The 13,273-nt window shown below is 36.4% G+C and overlaps 1 pseudogene; it reads right to left on the bottom strand.

Annotated features, from left to right (window-relative positions):
- Positions 1–13,273, bottom strand: part of LOC149568968 (peptidyl-prolyl cis-trans isomerase FKBP42-like) — a 111,566-nt pseudogene that overhangs the window by 32,362 nt on the left and 65,931 nt on the right.

Genomic DNA, 13,273 nt, shown 5'->3' with positions numbered 1-13,273 from the left:
GCTTCCAGCCCAAGCTGTCATGGCAATGCCAACATACCCTATTAGAGTACCTACAATGCCTAGTCAATTCATACCTATAAATCTAGTTCCATTACAATAGGCACTTGTTCTGCAAAACCCCACTCTAACATATCTAGGGTATGAACCTCTAAAAGCTGCCTTCTTTGAGTAAAAGGCAGCAATACCCGCTGAAGCAAACAATAGCTTTATTTCTAAATTTAATCAGATGAAAAAGACTGTCACAAATGAACAATGAGTTGACTCATCTAAGGTTGTCACAAGGACAAAATAATAGTTTTCAAAGGAACAACATTGGTCCCTACAACAATAATTATGGTCAAAATTATAATAGGAACTTCAATGGGAAAAACAATATAGGAAATAATAATGGAGGGAACAACTTCAATCCTCCTAATCGTAATAATGGCTTCCAAAGATAGAAGTGACAGTGGAATACCCATCTGAATAATGGAAGCATTCCTACAGACAATAACAACAATAATGTTCAGTATATAAATATCAATCAATATGATGATGGTCAAAATGTATCTAACAATGATGGTTCATACTATCATGGAAATCAAGAAATGACTCAAAATTCATAGGTAAATAACAATGTTCCTCCTGTGTAATTTAATGCTATGTTATTAGAATCCTATGATTTTGCACAAAGTACATAGGTAGAATAACTAGTCAACGAAGAATTTGCATTCCCATTTAGCCAAGAACATAGCCTTCAACATGAAGAGATGTTTTATTTTTGCAATGACAATTGGAATACGTACAACTTAAGAAGTAGAAAGGAACCTTTGACAGATGGAATTCCTCTAGAACTACAACCAACTCCTCCTGATCCAAGAGTGAGTAACAATTTGGCATTAGTTAAACCACCATATGGAGAACAACAAAATCAAAACCAAGGAAATGTACCAACAATATTGAAAAACCCTGCTTGATATATTGAAAAACATAGTGTCATAGAAGACCTCAAATGAATAAAGGCCAAAATGTCCATGTTTGACATGTTTTAAAATTGTCCACAACAATGAGAAGCACTCATGAAGACTCTAGATCATACAAAGACCTCCTACAATATGAATACTACCCCTCAAAAGACACTGTCACAATAAGTTAATGTTGTGGAGGCATTGCCCACTATGTTTAAAGGCAAGGTTGAGGTGCCCCATTTTTTCTCAACATCAGAATATATGGGAAGAATCTTCACAATTTCCTTATTGATTCAAGAGCTTCATGTAACATCATGCCATTTCCCATAGCGCAAAAGTTAGGGGTCAACCCTCAACCCACCAACCGAATAGTGATATAGTTGGACAAAACAAAGGTGAAGGTCATTAGCATATTAAAGGATGTTTGGATATAGTTAATAGTTGACCCATGGATTCAATATGTCATTGATATACATGTGGTTGATATCCTAGAAACATATGGATTACTCCTTAGTAGAGAATGGACGAACTGCCTAAGGGGATAGTTTTCCACAAATTTCACCCAACTTTGGTTACCATGGAAAGGTTTGAACAATCAAATAAAAATAGATGTAGAGCCAAAGTTCAACAAGATGATTATAGAATATAATGCTCCTAATGAGGTAGCCTTCTTACAAACATATTTAGGCTCCTTCAAGGTAATGGTTTTTTATATGACTTCGGCCAAAATAGCAGATGATCAAGATATAGATTCCACGATCTTGACCCAAAAAGATGAGGTTTTAACACAATTCATAGACCATATGATGGCTAATTTATAGTGCCTAGGAAGAGAAGCTAACCCTAATATCCTCCTAGGATTTTGTTGATTACATAAAGTTAGCCATTCAGAGTTTGAATGATCATCATGTCAAGAAGAAGTTGCTAAGGTTTTAACACAAATAATAGGAGTAAAGAAAGTCAATGGACCCACAGAAAATCAAAGTCTTACAAACATGTTTGGCGTTGTTGAAGAGATTAAAGAGGAAACTGTAGATCTATATGCATCATATAGTGATACCTCTTCAGATGGTGGAGGTTTGTCTTCTCCTCCACCCATAATGATCAAAGTACAAAGAAGAAGCTGGTACATAAAGGGTCATGGATGGACTTTGATAGTCGTCCATCCTAAACCCAAAGTGGATGAAATCAAAGAATTGATAGGTGAAATTCAAGACAAACAAGAAAAACACATGCTCCTAATTTCAAAGAATGACAATGGAAAATTAGTAAGCCCACCCCGCAAAAGATTACAATGGGTACCCAGGAGATAATCCTTCCAAGCTCAGGTAAAGGAAAAATTGAGGACAAATAAGCATAAGGTTAGAAAACCCAAGGAAATTCCAATTTGGACACTTCACTTCGACGATTCCAAATGTAAATAAGGAGTTAGTGCAAGTATTGAGTTGATTAGTCCAAAAGGTAAGTCTTTCTACACAGCATATCAATTGCAATTTAGATGTACTAAGAATGTTGAAGAATATGAAGCATTGATGTGAGGACTTCTTTTTGTGCTTGAGAAAGGAGTTACAACTCTTCATAGTCAAAGGAGATTCTTAGTTGGTTATCTAAAAAGTGAAATCATTATATTCTTGTAATGATAAGAGGCTACTTGCTTATAGGAAAAGGGTATGGGATCTATTAGATGATTTTGAAGCTTTGAACTTAAAGTCTATTCCAAGAAGGAAAATCATGGTAGCAGATGCCCTCGCTACTTTGGCTAGTGCATTACAACTAGTTGAAAGAACAAAATTAAAATGATTTTTAGTCGAATTGGTTGTTGCTCCATCTATTCCCAAAAATATCACAAACTTTCAAGGTTTTCAAGATGATCAACATATTCTTAAATTTATTATGTGTAGCAGCCACTTTAAGGGGCAAGAAATAGATAACACTTCAGAAGATGCACCTAAGGAGAGTGAAACTCAAGATGAAGATGGAATCTTGAATTTAAAAACTAATACTATTCCTAAGGGGATGATTGAGTTGGAATGCATTTTTTATCATGATGAATCAGCCTTTAATAAAAGAACCACTGAAGAGAAAGGGATTGAGGAATGTGATTCATACAATTTAGGAATGGAAGATGATCCCAAGATGGTATGAATTGGGAAAGAATCCAATCCATAAGAAAGGGAAGAGATGCTCAAATTACTTATGGAATATAAGGATGTTATTGCCTGGATCTATGAAGAACTGAAGACATATGATCCTCAGATTATTACGCATGATATTCCACTCAAACATGGTGCCAAAACTTTCTAACAAAGGCAAAGACCCATCAATCCTATCCTCAAACCTTTGATAATGAAGGAATTTAAGAACTTACTAGACACTAAGATTATTTTCTTTGTATGTCACTCTACATGGGTGGCTAATTCAGTTCTTGTATGAAAGAAAACTAGGGAGATTTGACTTTGCGTAGATTTTCGTAATTTGAACCTGGCATCCCAAAAGGAAAACTACCCATTGCCCTTGCTAGATGAGGTCTTACAAATTGTGAATGGTTCAAAAATAATGTCTTTCTTGGATGGATATTCAAGATATAATCAGGTAATGGTAGAAGAAGAAGATAGGCTAAAGATGGCCTTTATGACCAAATGGGGAACCTTTGCCTACAAGAGAATGCTATTTGGATTGATTAATGCAGGGGTTACATTTCAGTGAGCCATGTATGAAGCTTTTAAGGGATTAATTAATAAATGAATTGTTATCTATATTGATGACTTGACTATCTTTTCAAAGGATCAAACTACTCACATTGTTGATCTAAGGTAGGTATTCAATAGGTGTCATAAATATGCCATATCTCTTAATCCCAAGAAATGTTCATTTGGGGTCAGTAAGGGAAAGCTCCTAGGTCATGTCATTTCTGAAGCTGGCATCTCAATTGATCCTGATAGAGTTGAAGCCATTTTAAATTTATTACCCCCCAATAGTCAGAAGGAACTCAAATCTTTCTTTGGAAAGATAAATTTTGTGCAAAAATTCATAAGCAAATTTATAGAGATGGTCCATCCCCTTAATGATTTACTCAAAAAGGGGGCTAAAACAAAATGGGTTCCTAAGGTTAAGAAATCATTTGAAGATATCAAAATAGCCATTTCCATGGCTCTAGTATTGGTAAGTCCTGATTAGGAGCTTCCCTTTAAGATATATTCCTTTTCTTCTAAACATTCATGCGTTGGGATCCTAACCTAGAAGAAGGAGAAGGAAGATGAAAGACCTATTACTTTTATGGGTTTCCCTCTAAGAAATGCCAAGTTGAACTATTCCAACCTTAATAAATAGTCTTTTGCCTTGATTAAAGTAGTAAATAAGTTCCACCATTACATACTAAGGAGCAAGGTGTATGCTATTATACCTAATCCAGTAGTAAAGACATTATTGATGCAAAATGAACTTGGTGAAAGATGAGGTAAATGGATGGCGATATTGCAAGAATTTGATCTAAAGATCCAACCCATGAGATTAGTTAGGGGTCAAGGATTATCAAGAATGATAGCTAATAACCAAATTGATGAAAAAAAGAAATTTAAGTTTTTGAATGGAATAGATACACAAGATAAGAAGAAAATGATAGTATCTCAAGTTGACATTGGCCAAGGTGAAGTGACAGATGTCTGGTACCATGATATTATCTACTATCTTCTATAGAACCAGTGCCCCAATTGGATGAATAGTTCATAGCGTAGAGGACTCAAAATGAAGTGTGAGTCATATATGTTGCATGATAGAAAGTTGTACAAAAGGAACTATGAAAGAATCTACGGAAAATGCTTAGGATGTGATGAAGCGAAGGAAGTTCTAGAACAATTTCATGATAAGTATGGTACAGGGCATGGTTTAGTAGAGGCGACTGCTCATATGATTTTAAGATTGGGTTATTTTTGGCCCATGATAGTCAAGGACACTTTTGAACATGTGTGTTCTTTTCATGTTTGCCAGACTAGTGCTAATAGAGAAAGACAACTGGCAATGCCACTACAACTAGTGTACAAGGTACGCCCCTTCACAAAGTGGGGGTTGGATTTTATTGGTCTAGTTAATCCATCATCATCTACTAGACACACTTACATTCTCACAGCCACTGATTATTGTACAAAATGGACAGATGTAGAAACTTTCAGAAATTGCACCACTAAAGTGGTAACGGACTTCTTGGAGGAACACATTGTTACTAGATTCAGGATGTCATTCACTTTAGTGTGCAATAATGGATCAACTTTTGCATCAATATTCTTAACTCAGTGGGCATTCAAAAATCAAGTTATTATCAAGTTCTCTTCGAATTATCATCCACAAGGAAATGGGGTAGTCGAATCTACAAATAAAAACTTGATCACAGTAATAAGACGGTTATTAAAGAAGAATCCTAAAGATTGACATACGCAACTCAAATACACTATATGGATGGATTGAGTAAAGGTCAAGAATAGTTTGGAGACTTCTTCATATTTGCTTGTCTATGGACAAGAGCTATTATTCCCACTCAACCTCAAGATTCCTATTTTGAAATTTATGAGTGGGTATGTTAAAGATGTTGACAAAGTACAAATTAGATTAATGAATCTTTTAGAGATGGACGAGAAACAGATAGCTACATTGGAGCACATGGCTAAACATCAAGCTATCGTGAAGAGATGGTTTGATAAGAGGGCCACAAAAGAATCCTTTAGGATTTCTAACCTTGTTTTGCTTTGGGATAAGGCAAGAGAAAATTCAAGAAATCACACCAAGTTTCAACGCTTGTGGATTGGCCCTTATCAGATCACCAAAATTCTCAAAGAAAATACTTTTAGGCTCAATTCCTTACAGGGGGAATTAGTTTCATTTCCAATCAATGGGCAATTTTTGAAACATTATTTTGAAGCCTAGAAGACACCCAAAAAAAAAATAGTTAGATTTTATTTCTACAAGTGTGTTTATTTTCAGTTGTGTGTTTGCTTTCAGTCGCGTATTTTCTTTGAAAGTTGTGTCAGTCCAAGGGGGTAAGGTGAACTCAAGATTTTAACTTGACATATCTTACTAACTACTCTTTTGGTTCTAATTTCAGGAAGAGGTATTTCTTTGTCAAAACATTTGGATGATTGTGTGTCTTATACCAACTAAGGAATAGATGTTACTTGTAGTAATAGGAGGACTTTCAGTCTTGAGTTCAAGATTCTAGACCAAAAATTTCTCAACACCTTACAAATTTAAAGAGTGATCATCTCAGGTGTTGTCAATACAAGATTGAAAGCAGCAAGGGATGGTCTAAACCCAAATTGGTTCAAACAGAGGGGTCTTCTCAAAGGATTTCTAAGATCATTGTTTGGCATGAGAGTTTCTAAAATGTTCTAAAAGAAGAACATAAGGGATGTTCACGAAATGATTGAATCCAAGAAATGACACAGATATCCTGGCTACACAGTCTAAGTGTAGTCAAGATATAGAAGAGAGAGAGAGAGAGAGAGAGAGAGGAGAAAATGATGTTAAGACTGAAGGATACTAAAAGATCTAAAAGGGTAATTTGATAAAAGGATAGACATTTAAAAATGACCTATCTAGTATGAAAACATTGCTTCATCCAAGAATCAAATAGAGACATCATAAATTACATGGAACAATTATTCAAAGGATTACCAAGAAATTCAAATAAAGTTACGCCCCACTAAGAGCCCTCGAACTGATTCTCTCATCTAGTCAAGTAAAGGATTGATAAACAACCTTCGTAGAGATTCTCGATGGATGAGCCAGCAGGAATAGGAAGATTATTTCTGAGTTGTCAAAAGATTTTGATTGATCACATCTTGAGATGTTGAAGGAAATGAATACATGGAACACACACTAAACTTGGAGCATGAGGATTCTAATATTTTAACTACCAAGTAACTCGAGGTGTGCTTGTAAAATTCAAGATTTAGTCAGTGTTCAACACATGTCAAAAGAATGTTTGCTGATGAACAAATGCCTTTGTCATTTCTTCCTTTTGTTGGGGTTATTTGTTGTAGTTCCACAACACATGCCCCATTTCCTAAAATAAATAGGGACCCTCTACTTTATATTGGGCTTTTCAGACTTCTAATTCAGGGTTCGAGCCATTTTGAGTTATCCCCTAGTCCCCAAGGTCATGTTTAAACCCTGTTTGGAAACCCTAAAAGTCAAAAATTCAAGAAAATTCACTGAGTTCAAAATTTTGGCACACTTGGCACACCTCCCAAAGGTGTTCTAGTGCACCAAGTTTGGAAGAACAATTTTGCGCAACTCTACAGTTGTGCAGTTGGCACACCTACATAGCTGCACTAGAAAACCTCTGAGGCTATATAAAGGGGAGTTCATTCCCCCTCACCTTGTTCATTCTCTCCACCTTCAACTCTAAAATTCACATCCTCATGCCTTCCAACCTCACAGTGTCTCTCAAGGTCCACATCACCGCACACACTGAGGTGTGGTTTTGTTTCACTATGATTTCCCATAGCTTCACCTTTCGCTCTCACCTACAGACAAAGTGAGGTGCGCAATAGTGCACCTGATTAGGTGTGCTACTCTGCACCTTCCCTTCTACAAAGAATCAAAAACTTAAAACAAAAAAAAACAAAACAAAAAAACCCAAGGACTAGGTGCACATTGGCACACCTAATTTGGTGCGCTAGTGTGCATCCGACCCTATACCCCAAAGAAATACATAAAAACAAATAAACTCAAAAAAAAAAAAAAAAAAAGGTATGCACTTACACACCTGATGAGGTGCACTAGCATGCATCTAATATATGAGAATGTGGTTTTTAAAAATTGCGCATCAATAGCTTCTTTTAAGGATAATGGGATCTTTTTATGCATTTAACTTTCAGGATTTTATTTAGGATGGGACTAAGTGTTATTGTAGTCTTTTTTATTCTTCAACTCTGAACTAATGGATGTCTTTTTGTGCAGATATAATGGCATCCTCTTTAGCATCCATATGTGGCAAAATGGTACTAAAACTCGTGGTCTTCAAGTTCCAAGGAGTACCATCAAAATTGATATTTTAGGATGACTACTCAAAAATAAATGACACAGAATTGGGATACATAGATTTGGGGGAATTCCTTAAGATTTGCAACAAACCCATTGAGAGGTCTACTATGGTCTCAACACTTATCTAATTAGGACTAGTCTATGTAGCATGACACCCAATATTAGTGCAATCCTCAGAGCTCATGATGACACTTGCAGAACACTTGGTCTTAGAGGAAAGGGTGGTGAAGAGTGTGACTAGAGAAATTATCCTTGATCTTTGACCTGACAACATTGAGAATGTATTCCATCTCCCATGTGCAGATCAATTTATCAAGATAACATATGAGGTAGCAGAAAGGTGGTATAGAGAACACTTAAAAGAGGCTTCTAAGATCATCCAATCTTCTTACCTTATAGAGAAGACTTCTCTGGGAAAGACAACCAGCAATGTAGACATGACCAGAGGATATATGAAGGAAGACATTGGGTACTCAATCATACTTATGAGTAGAGTTATGGGTTTGCCAACAATTGGACATTTGAAAATCTTCATGGTGCATTTCATCGAGACCATCAAGACGGAAAAATGCCACTTGATTGGGCCTCTACTTTGAGTGAAAATTTATGTGAACAATTGGAGGTGGTAAAGAATAAAAGGAATTTTTATATGACCTCATATCTAGTGTACTTGTTAGCCGCAAGGGCAACAGATTATACAAGATTGTACATAAGAGGTAGCATGCAAGATCCAAATGCATGGCCATACATCATCTACCTTTAGTTGGTGAAGAAGAAGCTCTCAAAGGAAAGTAAAGAGTATAGAATTGTGAATTATACATTCATATTTACCATCATCTAATTCATAGAAGGATATTATGCAAAGAAGTTATTAGAGGATACAGTGGCACATATAATGGTACTTGGTGCATATTACATTCAATTCAAAATGTTTACATATCTAAGGGTAGTTGGTACCATTATCAACTCAAAGAAGCTCCAAGATACCCTTGTGATAGACTCATCCTCTTGGAGACTGCTCAGAAAATTGAGTTTGCATACAATAGATTAGGAAACAACACAAACGTTGTTAGATGTGGCCTTTAATCAAAGTATCTTTTCAAGTGAAATGGAAGCAAGATATTCCTTCCTTTGAGTGTAAATGGGATCAATATCCCTTGGAAGAGTACAATTCTCCACGGCCATGTTTTGATAATATCAGGAGAGTACAATATCTGTCAGGAAAGGAATTCCAGCATGAAGAAGCTATCGAGGATCACTAGATGAACGCTACAAATGACTACGATATCCAATAAGGGATTATTGTAGAATGACTTTGTACTTGGTAGAAAAGGCTTTAAAAATAAAGATCCCATTGAAAATATTGTGACAAGACTCTGGGGAGCTGCTTGATCCGTTGTTCAATACAGATAAAATTGGGGAAAGACCCATAGTGAATGTTGAAGTTGACAGAGAAGAGAACTCTAATATTAACCATAGGGAAAGGCATGTCATTAAAATGATGTAGGATTGGATCAAGAAACCATTTAAACTTGATCCAATACTTGAGATAGTAATTTTCCATGCATAGGCCCGCCTAGCCAAAGGTAGAGGGAAGAAAGTCACCATCCCTACCTTTACAACTCAGTAACCAATAAGGTTGGATACTATCATCCTCTAGAGAGAAAATGGAAAAAGAAAGAGGAGTTCTCCTCAAAGAGTCGAGCCAGAGGAAGGTGAAATCCTAACACCCCCACAACAACAACAAGTAAATGTACAAGGGTTTGAGGACACTAGGGCATCACAAGTTCAAGATGACTCACAATTTCCACTAGCTACTGCACTTAGTCAAACAAAAATAGAAGTTCAATTTCAGGAGGTCTCTCCACCACAGCAAATAAAATAGGCATCCCCTTCTATGCCCAAGAAAGGAAGAAAGATTAAAACCCCTATCAAGAAAAGGAAAAGGGTGATTAGGAGGGTAGTGCCTTTCCCATCTGTCTTGGAACCCATTCTTGAAGAGGAAGAAGAAGAAGAGGATGATGAGGATAATGTACCTTTAAATAGAAGAACATAGCTAGCAAGAGCCACAAAACAAGAAAGAAGAAGAAGTCCCACTATTACACTGCCATCAGTCCCAGAAGAACCTTTGCAAACGCCTATGTTAGAGGATGAAATGCAACAATGGATTGATGAGAATGATGTAGAAGGCACTGACATATTTAAGATGTCACATTTTGATTTCATGCCTGTAGGCACTAAATTGGTGGGAGACAAGATTCAGGATACCTTGACAAATGAGCCCGAAGAGGAAAACTGGATGCAAATGCCACCAGAATCATAGGGTCCAGAAATAACTCCTTCATCCCCATTGCAAGTTTTAGTTATGGATAAAGGCTCTGCTCCTCCCCTACCACCAAGTACTAAAGAAGAAGAAATTCAAAAGGAGTAGAAGGAAGAACCATAGCAAATATCAATCGATGAAGTGTCTGGGGAGGGGCAAATGGTTCAATATCCTCAGCAAGCTCCCTAGGACACCAAGGTAAGAATTGTGGGCTCCACTAAAATAGAAGCTATAGAGGGAGAGCCATCATAGAGGGAGAGAACCCTGGAAAGGAGTGATAATGGAAAAGGGGTGGCAGAGCAAACTCCTTCATCCTTAAGAGGCAAGCCTTTGGTGGAATGAGTCCCAAGGTGGTTACACAAAGAAATGATAAGAAGTACAAGGCCACAATTCAATTCCAATGAAGAGGATATGATTGAGTTGATTGAGGTTCTAAGGAAGCTTGATTCCCCATCAAAAGAGGCTAGGGCATTAACATTCATCAACAATGGTCAAAATCAAGATTTATTTGCACAAGTGGCTATTCTTCCTCCTGATGTTGATGTAGAAGATTTGACTCTGCAAGATTATCAAATCAGAGAGGTTATGCTTGGAAAGCCCACATTGGATATAGCCAGGTTGATGGTCACAATGGGGATGAAGGAGGTGTTTAGGAGTTTGGAGCAAGAAAGGATAGAACTAATGACACTTCGTAGGCAAAATGAAATCCTAAAAGAATATTCAGCTAAAGTTGTTGGTCCCTTGGATCTCGAACACCTCGAGAAGACTTTGAACGCTACACTCGAGAGAAGAGATAGGGGAAGAGTATAGTTGGATCCATTTTTGAATGCCTATTAGCAATGGCAGGAAAGTTCTGAGGAAAAGGGTGTGCTTATCATCCAAGGAAATCTAAAGCTACTACATGCTATGTAGGAAAATGTAGATAAAAAGGTAGCAATTTTGAACCAAGATTTCAGTATCATGGATGAAGTACATGCATGGGGAAAAGATTTACATGTACTACATGCAATAAAAGGCCAAAGATATAGAATTTTTATGGGTATATATACTACGAAAGAGTTAGATTTTCTTGATGATTGGATAGAGAAAATAGCAAATAGTAATAAAGTAATGGAATCATTACACGTGGAGATCCATCGGCTCAAGGACCAAGCCTGAGAGTAGATTTTGTAGGCAGAGAAACATTATATTGATGCATGTCTTGACATTTTTGAGGATGATGCATGAGAGAAATTGATACCAATAGAGGTAGTAGTCGAGAAATTCAGGAAGATTTTTGAAGAAGTTTCTACTGATGATGACATTCAGCAAGCCTTCAAGACAGAAGAAGCCTTACTAGAGGTAGATACTAAACACAAGGATTTTGCTAAGACCTGTATAGAGGTAGATAACTACCACTACTAAATTTGAACTCAATTTTTTATCAATTTTGGTCAAAATTTCCACCCAAGTTGGTCAAAATTTTGACCAAGCTATTCGTTGAAGTTTTTCTCGTCAAAATTTTGACCAAACTACAGGTAGGTCAAAATTTTGACCAAAAAATTCGTTGAAAATTTTTAATTTTTGGTGGTCCTGATTTGTCAATGTTGGTCAAAATTTTGACCAATCCATTCGTCAAATTTTTTTTGATTGCTCAAAATTTCAACCAATCAATTTGTCAAAAAAAATTTCATTGGTGGAAATTTCGACCAAAGCTTGGTAGAAAACTAATAGGCACTAGTCAAAATTTCCACCAATGTTTGGTTGAAATTTTTTAGTATTGGTGGAAATTTCCACCAATGGTTGGTCAAAAAAAAATTTAGTTGGTGGAAATTAAAACCAATGCTTGGTATAAAACTAGCAAGCATTGGTCAAAATTCCCACCATTGTTTGGTCAAAAAAAAAAATTATGTTGTATCAAGCAATTGCTTCTTATCCAAGCCATTTAAATTGTAACCCTTTTAAATCTCTACAAAGATAAAGTTGGAGCAGAAAAAAAGTATTTTCAAAGGTGTCCTCTAATTGTAAAGTGTCCATTCCATTATCTATTCAACAAACAAGACATATCTAGTTCAACAGATAATGGAATGAACGCTTTACAATCAGAGGAAAGCTTTGAGAAGAAAAATTCTCCTACTCCAACTTTACCTTTGTAGAGATTTAAAAGTTTGCAAATTAAATATCTTGGATAAGAAACAATTGCTTGATACAGCATGGAACAAATGGATATTTATGCATAAGGCACCATCAACAATGTGAGTGATGTAGATGCAACCAAAATTTTTGGGGTCAAAGTCACCAATTAATATAAGGTTTCTAATCTCCACGAGGTTAATATTATGGTTGTAAGGGTTGTGGAGAGGGCACTTCTTCATTGTCCACTTCATCACTGATTAACTTGCACCATAGACCGATAGTCTTCATCTTTGTTGTGGGCTCCTATCCCTATGTGAGTGCTGATGTAGAAGCTGAAGCGGAAAAAATAAGTGAACGCATGTTGAATAAGGTTTCTAATTTCAACTTGGTCAACATTGTTTATTTAAGGGCTATCGACTGGGCAATTCTTCAATGTCCAATTAGGGGTAGCATTGTATCCTCTTTAATTGTTACATGTACAACCCTAGGAGGAAATAGGTTGTTGGCTACTTCTTCTGGCCTTGCACTTTCTTCTTTGTGGGTTTTTCTTAAACGCAGCTCTACATCCATCCCCAATTTCAAGAGATTTGGCAATGCATCTATTTGCTGCAAAAAACAATACCCATTTCTTGTTTTAGTTTCTGATAGGTCTTTCTCAACTCTTTCATTTGGAGAGAAGGTTTTCGTCATGGAAGCAACACATAAAACATGTCAAAGAAAAACTGAAGATGAAAATGAGTACAAGCATATGGTTGACTTACCTCAGACAAGCTTTACCCTTAGAGCCAATTCAATAGCACATGAACTAGAAATATAGAAGTTGTGGGATGAGAAATAGATATTAAATAGG

This window comes from Cupressus sempervirens, chromosome 3, assembly GCF_028749045.1.
Source record: "Cupressus sempervirens isolate cs-2001-9-10 chromosome 3, ASM2874904v1, whole genome shotgun sequence".
NCBI classification, from domain to species: domain Eukaryota; kingdom Viridiplantae; phylum Streptophyta; class Pinopsida; order Cupressales; family Cupressaceae; genus Cupressus; species Cupressus sempervirens.
This window is presented reverse-complemented; position numbering and strand designations above follow the sequence as displayed.